The sequence below is a fragment of the Microcaecilia unicolor genome, chromosome 8, assembly GCF_901765095.1.
Source record: "Microcaecilia unicolor chromosome 8, aMicUni1.1, whole genome shotgun sequence".
In the NCBI taxonomy this organism is placed as follows: Eukaryota; Metazoa; Chordata; class Amphibia; order Gymnophiona; family Siphonopidae; genus Microcaecilia; species Microcaecilia unicolor.
In genome coordinates this window covers 1,961,716-1,974,999 of record NC_044038.1, presented here as the reverse complement: position 1 = coordinate 1,974,999, position 13,284 = coordinate 1,961,716, and the positions used below count along the sequence as shown (strand labels likewise).

The 13,284-nt window shown below is 42.7% G+C and overlaps 1 protein-coding gene across 1 annotated transcript in view; it reads left to right on the top strand.

The window, feature by feature from the left end:
• PRKCB (protein kinase C beta) overlaps positions 1–13,284 on the top strand; it is a 209,744-nt gene that overhangs the window by 186,912 nt on the left and 9,548 nt on the right. The window lies entirely within an intron of this gene.

Below are 13,284 nucleotides of genomic sequence, written 5' to 3'. Positions count from 1 at the left end.
TCACTTAACCCTCCATTGCCCCATGTAAAAAAAACAGATTGTGAGCCCTCTAGGGACAGAAAAAGAATCTGCATATAATGTGTACAGCGCTGCGTACGTCTAGTAGCGCTATAGAAATGAGTACTGGTAGTAGTAGTAGTAAGTCACACACGTTTAGCCCCTTCTCCAGCTCACACGCATAACTACATGAATCTCATGCATTGCCAACCTCTCTCTCCCTTTCCTGCCCCTACGGCAGCAGCTTGGCCCAGCGTCTCTCACTTTCCTAGCTCCCGCAGTCTGCCACACTTGCTTGATGCTGCTTCAGGCCAACGTAGGGTCTTTCCTCTGCTGCTCCCGCCTCTGATACCTCTACCAGTTCCTGGAGGCGGGAGCGGCAGAAGAAAGGCCTCTGCATTGGCCAGAAGCAGCTCACTACCAGTGGTGGTGGCCTCAAGCAAGTTTAGCAGTCCTCAGGAGACAGGCAAGTAGGAAGTGCCAGCTGGGGCGCAGGGGAAGGAAAGGGAGATAGTATCAAGGGGGAGATGAGAGTAAAGGATACCAGGATGGTGATTGGGGGGTGGGGGTGGAGGAAGAGATGCCAGGATGGTGAGGGGGAGGAGAGAGGAAGAGTTGCCAGTGTGGTGGGAGGGAGAAAGAGATGCCAGGATGGGGCAGGGGAGCAAAAGGGAAAGAGATGCCAGGATGTGGGGGAGGGAGGAGAGAGAAACTGATGCCAAGATGTGGGGGATGTGCGGGAGAGTAAGAGATGCTAGGATGGTGGGGAAAGAAGGGAGAGCTGCTGGGCCTCCAAAGGAGAGATGGAACAGGAGCAAAGGAAGAGAGAGGAACACTTGATGGACCTCTGGGGGGAGGGCAGAAGGAGAGAAGAGAGAAAGATGCTGGTATGTTGGAGGGGGTGGGTGGGCATAGAGACACAGAAGAGGTATGTTTGATAGGGCAAGAATAGGGACACAGAGGGGGGGGGAGATGCTCAACATGGCAAGACAGGGGCAAGGACACAGAGGTGATGGCTGGGTAGGGTGGAAAGGGATATAGAGAGAAGATGGATGGTGAACATGGAGAGAAAAGAAGTGCCAAATGGACAAGGAGACCCTGGCAAGACAGTTAAGAGAAGACAAATCATTTTGATTTGATTTGCTTACTTTATTTTTTGTCTATTAGATTGTAAGCTCTTTGAGCAGGGACTGTCTTTCTTCTATGTTTCTGCAGTGCTGCATACGCCTTGTAGCGCTATAGAAATGCTAAATAGTAGTAGTAGTTAAGAGAAGACAGAGGAAAGCAGAAACCAGAGACTGGGACCAACACGATTAGAAAAGTAAAATTACCAGACAACAAAGGTAGAAAAAGGATTTTAAAAATGTTCTATTTATTTATTAGAATAAGTCAGTTTTTGGAATGGACAGAAGACATAGCTGGGGCCTGTGAGAGAAATCTCGCTCATTGGCCTTAAATCTCCAGGATTGTGGTGGTAAATCTCCAGCTTTGGGATGGGCCACCCTTGGTGTCTCTGTATTTATGTGACCAATTATTTCCAATTTATGTTACCTGCCTAGAAAAACCATAAAAAAGGCAGCTATTAGTCAAATAGATAAACCTATAACGTTAGTCCACTTACAGAATCTATGAGCTTTATTTCTGTGTAAAAATTGAGCTTTACTTTATGTAAATGTTGAGATGGGAGCTGAGACATTCACAATTCCTCTGGTACTTTACTAACGTCTGTTCCACACATGGAGCTTTCGTAACATATTCTAAACACATGCAGGAGAGGACAGATCTAGCAGGAGCTGCAATGTTGAAAAACTGTGCACTGCCCCCCTCAGATCTCCACATGTGCAACCTTCCTCGATTGTTGCTCCTCCCCAAAATACCCCTCCTCAACATCACAGTACCCCTTCTCAACAAAGAAATCAGGCAGTCGTGTCTCCCCCCCCCCCCCCCCCCCCCCCCCCAGTCCTACTACAACTCTCTGGTGTATAGTAGTAACAGGAGTTCAAAATGGTGCGTACTACTGCCAAGACTGCTTGATTTCTTTCTCCAGGGGTGGGGTGGGGAGTTACAGCTCCCCCCTTCTTCCATGTGCGTTTTGAGGTGGGTGTAAAGATCTACATAGAAATTTTTAAATCGCCATGTTCGTTCGTATTCTAAAATGGGAAAAACCCGTGACACTGTCCAGCTTGTCCAAACTGTGCCCCACCTGTGCCCACACCGCACCCTCCTTAAAATCTGCTTGTGCTGTGGATCTGTAAATAGCAGCTTTCAAAAGTCCCTGGTTGCAGGTATAAAAACTGCTGCTTCTAACATGAGGCCCTGAGTGAATTAACAATTCACTGTTGTTAAATCTTGAGTTTGCAAGAGGGGGAAATGACATTGGTTCCAAGGATCATTATGCAGCTTCCCTGGATGTGGCTTTCTGGAAAGCCAGTACTACACTTGCCTCTTTTAAAAGCTATCCCTGAAAGAGTTCAGCATGACGAGACCTGTGCCCAGCGATACAAATTCTTCTGCAGCTGCTGGGACTGGAAACTTTCTCAGCCACTTGCTTATTTTCTTTCTGTGTCATAGTGGAGTTGGAAGAGCATTTTAAATTTTGGGGAACTTGCACCCGGTGATCTGCATCTATCAGAAACCTTCTCTAACCTCAGATATGTGCAAGCTTTGACTAGCAATAACGTTCATGTGAAAGTGTCTTAATAAATGCCTTACGGACGTAATTTAAAAACAAAAAAACAAACAAACAAACAAACCCTAGTCCCCGTTGGTTATTGGAACAAATATCCAAAGAGAAGAGTCAGGAGTAAAACCAACAGAGGAAGGACTAAAGCCAAGAGCTGGGTGTGTGAATGTTCGATAAACCTGGCCCAGGATTTAATTCAGATATTTTATTTGCTGCCTTTTCACCTGCAAGCTTTTATCACATGCAATCACATAAAATATTTAAAAATATCAATGTTAAATAGAAAGAATAAAAACATACAACACAGACATGGTTTGCTTCCAATGATTCGAAAAAAACCATATCTCAAGATGAAACCAAATCCCAGTAGGTGGGTGTTGTCTTAAGCTTCGCTGCCAATCCACTTCTAGAACAGCACCTCGAAACCTCTCTGCTGTGTCAATACCTGGACCTGAAAGCAAAGAGCTCAAGAGGATGTACAGAAGTTTGTACAAGTAAAACCTTTTCTAGCTGTGGTGCTACAGCTGTCTCTTCTCAATAGGGTCAACGTATGATTGCATGAACAGAAGGGGCTGCTGCTCACAAGAAGGGTCCCCTGGGGGCTACATGCTGAGGCAAAGTGACTTAAGAGGGCGGGAGAGGCTCTGGCCTGCTTAGATTGCCTGTCCCCATCCAACTACTGATATTCAGCGGCATTAAACCGGGCAGTGCCGCTGAACATTGCCTCTGACTGGCCGCCAAAAATGTGAGCCGATCAGGAGCAGGCCAGGGGGCGTGTTGGAGAGGAGCAAGGGCTTATGCGAGTACCAGTGATATTCAGCTGATGCCCACATAAGCTTGTGGGTAAATTTAGGACAGCTTAAAAGTTGTCCTAAATTCACCCGCTTAAGCTTATGTGGGGCCCCGGCTGAATATTGGGCCAGTCCTGGACCCCCATAAGCTTTTCTTTTCTTTTTTAATTGAAGGCCCCCAGCCCCCAAAGTGTCACATCCCCTCCCGTCCAAACCCATGGCCACAAGCCACTCCCCCCCCCCAAATGCCACCCATCCCAACCTCTCACCTCTCCGTAGTTCAGGTAGCCCCCCCCCCCCAAGGCCTACCTTAATCCATGGTGGTCCAGTGGTGGTTATTGGGGGCAGGAGCAGAGCTTCCTCACCCCTGCCCCTTGTGCCACCTTCCCAAAATGGCTGCTGCAACTTCTTCACAGCATCTCGCAGTAAGTACCCAGATTTTGCAAAGGTGCAGCAAGGGGCAGGAGTGAGGAGGTTCTGCTCCTGCTACCAGCAACCACCACTGAACCACCAGGGATTAATGTATTAGGGAGAGGGGGAGTGGCCTCTGACAGCACGGAGGGAGAGGAAAGGGATGCGACACATAGGGGGCTCAGGGGGTCTTCAATTTTTTTAAATGTATGTGTATGCTTTTGTTTGAGGCCTTGTGCCTTGTCTATGTTTATAATGAAGTTGTGTAGTTTAGCTTCATTTCCAAGCCAACGTCTGAGTGTTTGATTCAGAAATTCTGAGGTCCTTTGAAATTTTAGCTTTCAACTCTCCTTTGTGTACTCTTTCCAATGCCAATAATTTTTCCTCAACTGAGCAGCAGTGTTTTCACGTATTTCCATCAACAAAGTAGTGAGGTGAATACAAGGAGGATGTTCAAAGTTCAAGGACCTTTATTGTAGTCACAGAATCGAGGTTTGATGACCCCTGAGGCAGGGTCACATGCCAAAACATGGCCGTGTCGGGTCTTTAATGTGTTGTTTCTGTGACTGCAATAAAGAACTTTGAACATCCTCCTTGTATTCGTCTCACTACTTTGTTGAGGTCTACACATCCATGAGGTTTTGCATCTTCTCTTATGTTTCCTCTTTCTGTTTTCGCTTATTTCCATCCATCTCAAATTTAAAATATGCAGAATTAGGCAGAAATACGTCTCACCTCTGTCACATTTGGACCAGAAAGGAAGTTCGTTCTTGCTACTGACAGGTCATTTCCGGTACAGCCTTCCATTTATTGAGTAACTGCACATTAATAATTTTGGGAGGCAGGTTATTATCGCGTAGAAAACAATCACACACATTAATGGTGCGCATATAATCAGTGATCTACTGTTCTATAATTCCTCCTGCCAGCTCTTCAATTAAATCAGTTGTGGCCATCAACAGCCAAGGACGCGCTTAAGCTCCCCTCCAGCTGCCGGGCCAAAGTCTCTCAGTGGCAAAATCACATAACTGTTACCGTGAAACTCTGGCCCAGCAGCAGCAGGAGATGAAGTGCTTAAGTGTCCAGTTCTCTACTTGGAACTGAAATTGTGGAGTCCTTCAGGGTCTCCTTTATCACCTTTGTTGTTTCATATCTTTATGAGCTCTCTGGGGTACGAATTTGTTGAGAATGGATAGTATGGGTTATTCTTATGCAGATGATATTCGAATTCTGATACCAACACTGAATGGTTCAGTCACTCTTTTTTTGGTCAAAAAGACTATTGATCTTCTAGAAAATTAGATTTTGAAGCATTTTTGCAAAGCTGATTAAGAAAGAACTAGAGTCCTTTGTCATAGTCATGTCCATGGGAGCCAACTTTTCAAAATTATTGGGGGTGCTAAGCCCAGTGGAAATAACCCCTCCCTGGACACATACAAGGAATTTTCTCAATATTGGGGGTGCTCAAGCACCCACAGCACCGGCTCCTATGGTCATGTCTATGAATATTTGCATCTTTTATCTTCAGGTGAATCTCTCCCAATTGCAAGTCCTCAATGGTTTGGGGGTTTATACTGGATTCCTGCCTATCCATGGAGACCCATATAAACAGTATGACTAGGAGAGTTAAGACTTATTAGATTTTATATTTTTTGAAGAACAGTTTATGCTTTTTGTCTAAGTATTGATCCTTTCACAGTTAGATTACTGCAATGCTGTGTATTTTATCCTGTAAAGTGATCAGGTACAAGTGAGGCTCAGAAATATCGTTCTCTGTTCCGGCAATTTCTTTATGGAGTTATAATATACCAACATGGTAAATGAAAGCAGGTAAATATGTGCCTGATCCATGCTGTTAATCTACCATCCTACAGAGGAACATGGGCCTCTTACGTCTCTTTTCAAAAATGGTTGAAAACATTTTTAATACGTATTTAAAAGATTCTTAATTTGTTTTTACTTAATATTAGATTTTACAGAGAACTGTTTAGTTACTCTGTTTTCTTTTATTTGTAAAATCCCAGAGATTACTGGTCTCTCTTTCTTTGTCAACTACCTTGGACCTGATCCAGGAGAAGGTGGGTTAGAAATACACACATTAGATTGTGCAGCTGTGGGGGAGGGGTAGAAGTACTCAAATTAGATTCTACAGCTGGGGGGAGGGGTAGAAGTACTGAGATTAGATTGTGCAGCTGCAGGGGGAGGGGTAGAAGTACTCAAATTAGATTCTACAGCTGGGGGGAGGGGTAGAAGTACTGAGATTAGATTCCACAGCTGGGGGAAGGGGTAGAAGTACTCAAATTAGATTCTACAGCTGGGGGGAGGGGTAGAAGTACTGAGATTAGATTCTACAGCTGGGGGAGGGGGTAGAAGTACTGGATTAGATTCTACAGCTGGGGGGAGGGGTAGAAGTACTGAGATTAGATTGTGCAGCTGCAGGGGGAGGGGTAGAAGTACTGAGATTAGATTCTACTGCTGGGGGAGGGGTAGAAGTACTCAAATTAGATTCTACAGCTGGGGGGAGGGGGTAGAAGTACTGAGATTAGATTCTACAGCTGGGGGGAGGGGTCAAAGTACTCAAATTAGATTCTACAGTTGAGGGAGGGGTAGAAGTACTGGATTAGATTCTACTGCTGGGGGAGGGGTAGAAATACTCAAATTAGATTCTACAGCTGGGGGGAGGGGGTAGAAGTACTGAGATTAGATTCTACAGCTGGGGGGAGGGGTCAAAGTACTCAAATTAGATTCTACAGTTGAGGGAGGGGTAGAAGTACTGAGATTAGATTGTGCAGCTGCGGGAGTGAGGAATGCAGAAGTGCTCAGATTAGATTATTCTTTATTGCATTTGCTATATCACATAAACTGATGCTCAGAGCTAAGCAGGTTACATTAAAAATATTAAATATCAGAAGATGAGAAAAGAACTCCAATAAAAGATAGGAAAGAAGGGAAAAGTAGACAACAACGTTCAAAAACGAAAAGACAGGGGAAAAACCCAGTAGGATAATCAACAGAAAACAGAGGGGAATAGATGTAAAAGGGGGAAAGGAAAGAAGGCACCAGGATTTCATTATCACCCCACCATCACAGTCCAAAAGCTTGCCTGAACAACCAGGTCTTATTGCAGATTTACATTTGTGAAGGGAAAGTTCACCAGGGATATCCAACAGAAGATTATTCCAAGAAGCAAGGGTCCAAAATCAGACATGACATGTTACTTCATATTTAGCTGCTGCAAGGAGGGGGTAGAAGTACTCAGATTAGATTAGTTTCCGCAGCGTCAGATATCATATCAATATCAATGATATGCTTTGATGTCCCCATGCATACCTCCGACCCACCCCCATCCTCCCACCCTGTCAGACTGTCATAGTAATGCTTGAATGTTTTCACTTATATACACTGTCAGCTAGCACATTTGCTTATTTCCGATCTGACGAAGAAGGGCAACCTTCGAAAGCTAATCAAGAAATGTTTTTGTTTTTTTTTTGTTACATTTGTACCCCGCGCTTTCCCACTCATGGCAGGCTCAATGCGGCTTACATATTGTACACAGGTACTTTATTAAGTTATGTCCAATAAAAAAAGGTATCATCTTATTTTCTTTTCCATGTTTTATTTTGTTTGATTTCTATTGATAACCTTGCAGCTTCAGGGAAAGAGATAGAAGTACCCAGGTGGGATTCTGAGCTTCAGGGGAGGTGGTGTAGAAGTTCTCAGATCAGAACAGAAGAATAGCCATACTGGGTCAGAACAATGGCCCATCTAGCCCAGTATCCTGCTTCCAGCAGTGGCCAATCCAGATCACAAGTACCTGGCAGACACCCAAATAGTATATAGAAAACAAGGGGAATCTTTACACCCTCCCAAATGGAAAACAACAAAAGCACAGAGGAGAATTATGAAACGGGGCAGACCCTTAAAACATCAAAAATGCAAAAAAACACCTTTTAAACCAATGAAAAGACACAATGGCATCAGGTGTTGATAGAAAAAGCTATGAGACCTCTTATAGCACCCAGCTATTCAAGATAATGGAAACCGAGGACGCCCATCTCAGAAACGACCAAATCCAAGCCCTTTGGTCGTGGGAGGAGCCAGCATTCTTAGTGCACTGGTCCCCCTGACATGCCAGGACACCAACTGGGCATCCTAGGGGGCACTGCAGTGGACTTCATAAATTGCTCCCAGCTGCATAGCTCCCTTACCTTGTGTGCTGAGCCCCCCAAAACCCATTACCCACAGCTGTACACCACATACCATAGTATTCATGGTCTTATTTACCATTCCTAGCATTCTATTTGCTTTTTCAGTGTATTGTTCACAATGACACCTAGGGTGGATCCTAGCATCAGGTAACTATGATTTGGATTATTCTTCCCAAAGTGCATCACTTTGCATTTGTCCACTTTAAATTTCATCTGCTATTTAGATGCCCAGTCTTCCATTATATTATATTTGCATTTATATTCCACAATTACCTAGAAGTTCAATGTGGATAACAGTAAAAAAAAAAAAAAAATCTGTCAATCATAATGGGAAATTAACACATAAAAAACATCCAGTGCATTAGGTTAATACCATAGAAACAACATTCAATTTCTGAAAAACTGAATGAATAAACAAGCTTTCAGTTTCTTCCTAAATTTTAAATAGATTCTAATTGAGCTCCATTTGGTAAGGAGATACTGGAAGTTTGATAGGAAATAGACAGTGTGTTGCTCGCTTATACTTCACCCTTAACATTGAGGGAAAGTTAAGTCTTAACCGACTCTCTACTCGAAGGTCCTTTCTCGGTGTAGACGATGATGCCAAAGACGTTGGCGGTGATGGAGCTAAGCCATAGAGCACATTGTAGACTCACTCACACAGTTTAAACAATGATTTTGCCCCCATAGGAAGCCAATGTAATTGCCTTAACAAGGGGGTTACGCTATCCCATTTCGAAGCCTAACAGATCAATCTCACTGCCATATTTTGGAGTAAACGATGAACCACTAGCCTTGAACAACCAACATACAACAGATTACAGTAATACTACTAAACCAAACTGATTGAAAGAGAGAGATTTTCAAATTTTTCTTACTTGTCTTAGCTTCCAAAACTTTTTTTTTTTTTTTGTGGTTAAACAGTTGATCTGCTTCTGAAATGATAAGACAGAGTCCAGTAGTACCCCAAGCATTTTCAAACTTGACTCATTCTTCAGGCTAAAATTGTTTAAATAAAAGGTGTTGTTATTAAGCAGTGGCATCGCTGTCTCCAGCCACATCAATTTAGTCTTTTCAGCATTTAGCTTCAAGTGAAAATTATAAGCCCATGCTTCCACCACATCCGTGCATTCAATTTCCAAAGGTCTTCCATTTCAAAGTCTACATGTGATTTGACAACATTGAATAGCTTTGTGCCGTCTGCAAATTTAATCACCTCACTTGGCGTTATGATTTCCAGATCATTTATAAATATATTAAATAACACCAGTCCCAGTACAGATTCTGCGTCACTCCACTATTCACCCTCCTCCATTGAGAAAAATGGCCATTTAACCCTACCCTCTGTTTTCTGATCAATAACCAATTCCTAATTCACAGAAGGGCATTGCCTCCTATCCCAGGAGTCTCTCATGAGGAACTTTGTCAAAAGCTTTCTGAAAATCTAGATATGCCTTCAAAGAAATTAAGCAATTTGGTGAGGCAAGACTTCCCTTGGATGATCCCATGCTGACTCTGTCTCATTAAATCATGCTTGTCTATGTGTGCCATAATTTTATTGTTTAAAATAGCTTCCATTATTTTCCCCAGCATTGAAGTCAGTCTTACCAGTCTGTAATTTCCCAGATCACCCCTGGGAACCCTTTTTAAATAGTGACATTACGTTGGCCACACTCCAATCTTCAATTTTAATGACAAGTTACAGATCAGCAATTTCATGTTGGAGTTCTTTCAGTACCCTGGGATGTATGCCATCTGTTCCAGGTGATTTATCACTCTTCAACTTGTCGATTTGGCTTAGTTCCAGGTTCACTGAGATTTCTTTCAGTTCCTCTGCATCATCACCCTTGAAAAGAAATGGTACAGGTAGATCTTTTACATATTTCTTGATGATCTAAGGGTTCCATGGATTCCCTCACAGGCTTTCTGCTTCTGATGTACTTGAGAAAGTTACTATCAGTTTGTGCTTCAGTGGCTATTTTCTCTCTCTTCATATTCTCTTGTAGACTTCATCAATGCTTTCATCTAGCTTGCCAGTGCTTCTGTTACTTCTTATTTTCTTCATTTGGATGTTTTTTCAATTCTTTGAAGGATGTTCTTTTTGCTCTAATAACCTCTTTTACTTCATCTTTTAACCATGCTGATTGTCGTTTGCTCTTCTTTCCACATTTGTTAATATGTTGAATACATCTGGTTTGGGCTTCCATGATGGTATTTTTAAACAATGTCCATGCCTACTTTAAAGTCCTAACCTTTGCAGCCAATCCTTTTAGCTCCTTTTTAACCATTTTCCTCATTTTATTGTAGTTGCAATTTTGAAAATTAAATACTGCTACAGTTGATTTCCTTAATGATTTTGCACCAGATATCAGATCAAATTTGATCATGTTATGTTCACTGTTTCCCGGTAGACCCAACACCATTACCTTTTGTATTATGTCCTGCATTCCACTAAGGACTAGATCTGAAATAGCTCCCCCTTTTCTTGGTTCTTGTACCAGTTGCTCCAAGAAGCAGTCATTTATTACATCTAAGAATTTTACCTCCCTAGCGCTCCCTGATCTAACATAGTTCTGACAGGAATACTGTTTCACGATCCAAAATCACTGTCTCACGGAAGGACTGGAATCACAGCATCACAGGCTCACAAAGATATTTATGGGTTTTTTTTAAATATATGGTGAATAAGTTTTGTAATATTCCACTACATTGGTCTGCTCTTTTTCTTCATTGCTCTGGATCTTGTGGATATGTTTCCTGTTTGTATCTTGGGACCTTCGCTGCAGAGGAGGGGGCAGGTTTGATGTGCTGTACTTAGATTAGATTCTGCAGGTGGGAGGGAGGTCTATGGATATATGACCATATGGGCAACTGGGCAATGCCTAAGGGCCCAGAGGATCTGGGGAGCCCAGTGCCTCTTCCCCCTTCCCTGCACACTACAGCCATAGGAGCCAACTTTTCAAAATTATTGGGGGTGCTAAGCCCAATGAAAAGAACACCTGTCTGGACACATACAAGGAATTTTCTCAATATTGGGGGTGCTCAAGCACCCACAGAGTCGGCTCCAATGACTACAGCTCCCCCCCAGGCCTACTTTGAAGGGCCTTGGTGGTCTAGCGACCTCTTCAGGAGCAGGAAAGAACCCCATTCTTTGTTCTTTCCTGCTACCTGCAAGCAAATCTAACCAGCAGGGTTTTTAAGATTTCCGCAATTATATGTAAATGTATCTCATTTGTATTATTGGAGACCTATTCTATGCAAATTTATCTCATGCATAATCATTGCAGTAATCTTGAGAGGTTTGAGAAGCACTGGCTGGGAGTTATTTCTCAAGATCTAGAGTATCTGTCTGTATAAAAGTTTAATTAAAATAAATCTATCTGTGCACAAAATGTTACCTCAGGGTCATCAGTCTTCAGTTTTCCTAATGAAAGCTCTGGTCAGTTGGTTTGTTATAATAACACCTTGCTGATCACTGTATAATTCCAAAAACAATGGGTTTATACTAGAGTCATCCACAATTTGCAATATTGGACCACATGATCAGAAAGCTGATGAAATCTGAGCCTGTTACAGCATGACATATGTTTGAATCTCTTCTGAAACTGACTTTGTCAGAATAATGCGCACAAGCTAATTACATAAAATATTTTGTTTTGCTAAAACCCTCCAGTGGACCATATCCCAAGGTTTGTTAGGTTGAGCTTTGTCCATGGGTTGTACATTGGACACCCATCTTTTAGACTGCCTGCGATCAATGGCTGAAGCTCGTACATTTTCAGCCTCTTACTAAGAAACCTGGAACCGCAACATTTTTGCTGTTGTGTTAAAAAAAAATCCTTTACAAAAATACTTTTCTTTCAATTTACCCTTGTGATTTGGATTACCGGGTGCCACCATCTCAGAATTTCACCTGCAAGTCTTCTCTGCATTTATCATTGCAAGATTTCTTCCTAAACACGACCGTCCAAGCCCAGGAATCTGCAAGAGTTTTTAAAAAAAGACAGCTTTTAGAACGTCTTTCCCTACACCAAATTCTCTTCCACTGAACATCCTGCTAGACTTCAGGAAACATCCAGCACCTGGGCTCTTTGCAAAAGCTTCCAGGCTACAAGCCATAATAAGTTTGATCTACTGCCTCTTGAACACATGGCACAGCAAAGTGGTTTACAACCGAAAAATAAAAATAGTTAGAAACTGAAGGATAGAGGCAGATGGAAAGAAGGAAAAAAAATCAGAGGTTACAACCAAAGGAATTCAAAGACAGTCGATAGAAGAAAATCAACAGACGTACCAACTGTTGTCCAGCCCAAGCAGGGCACTGCTGTGACTCGAGCCTGTGAAAAGAAGTAAATCTTGAGGGCCATTTTCAATTGGGAACAGGAGGTCTCCAACCTTACGGTAGAGGTAGTGAGATCCATAATGCAGGAGCAAAATAGCTAAAAGCACTTTGACTAGTGACATCTAGCTAGATCTGGGTAGGAGGTGGGAATTCAACACTTGAGAGTGAAGAGGATGACTAGAGCTGTAGGGAACCAGGAACTGGGAGAGGTAGGCAGGTGTATCAGAAGACAACACAAAAGGACTTTAAAGCAAATTCTATAGGTAATTGGAAGCCAAGGAAAGTCTACTAAAAGGTGAGAAACATGATGAGAAAAGCGTGAAGCAATATTTTGCAGCATTTCAAGTCTGTGAGTAGCAGATTGTCTAATACCATGGTACAATGAGTTGCAGTAATCATGACAATTAAGAAACACTGTAAAGATTAAAGCCTAAGTACAAAAAGGATGTTTTAACCACACCTAAAATCAAGTAGGCCAGAGTTTAAAAACTGACCGAAACAGAAGCCCAAGATAGTCAAGCATTCCTTCAGGAATATAGGAAGGAGCCACAGATGGAAGAAGGGGGCTTCCTCCCAACCCATCAAGCTTCAAACTTCAAACTATCCAGCTTTAGGCCATTCTCAAAGAGCCCATCTTCAAAAGCCTCAAGGCAATGACGCAAAGAAGTTGGGTCCATGAAGGACATCGTGAGCAAAGATGTAATTGCTGAAGCCCAGACTCTGTCTAAGGGTCTTAGCGTTCACACCATGCTCCTGGACCTTGGAAGATTGTCATACAAGCAGAGCTGCTCTTACTCGTCAGTTAATACTCTCTCCTTGTGTTTAGCTTTGACTTTTTCTTATTTTGTATTA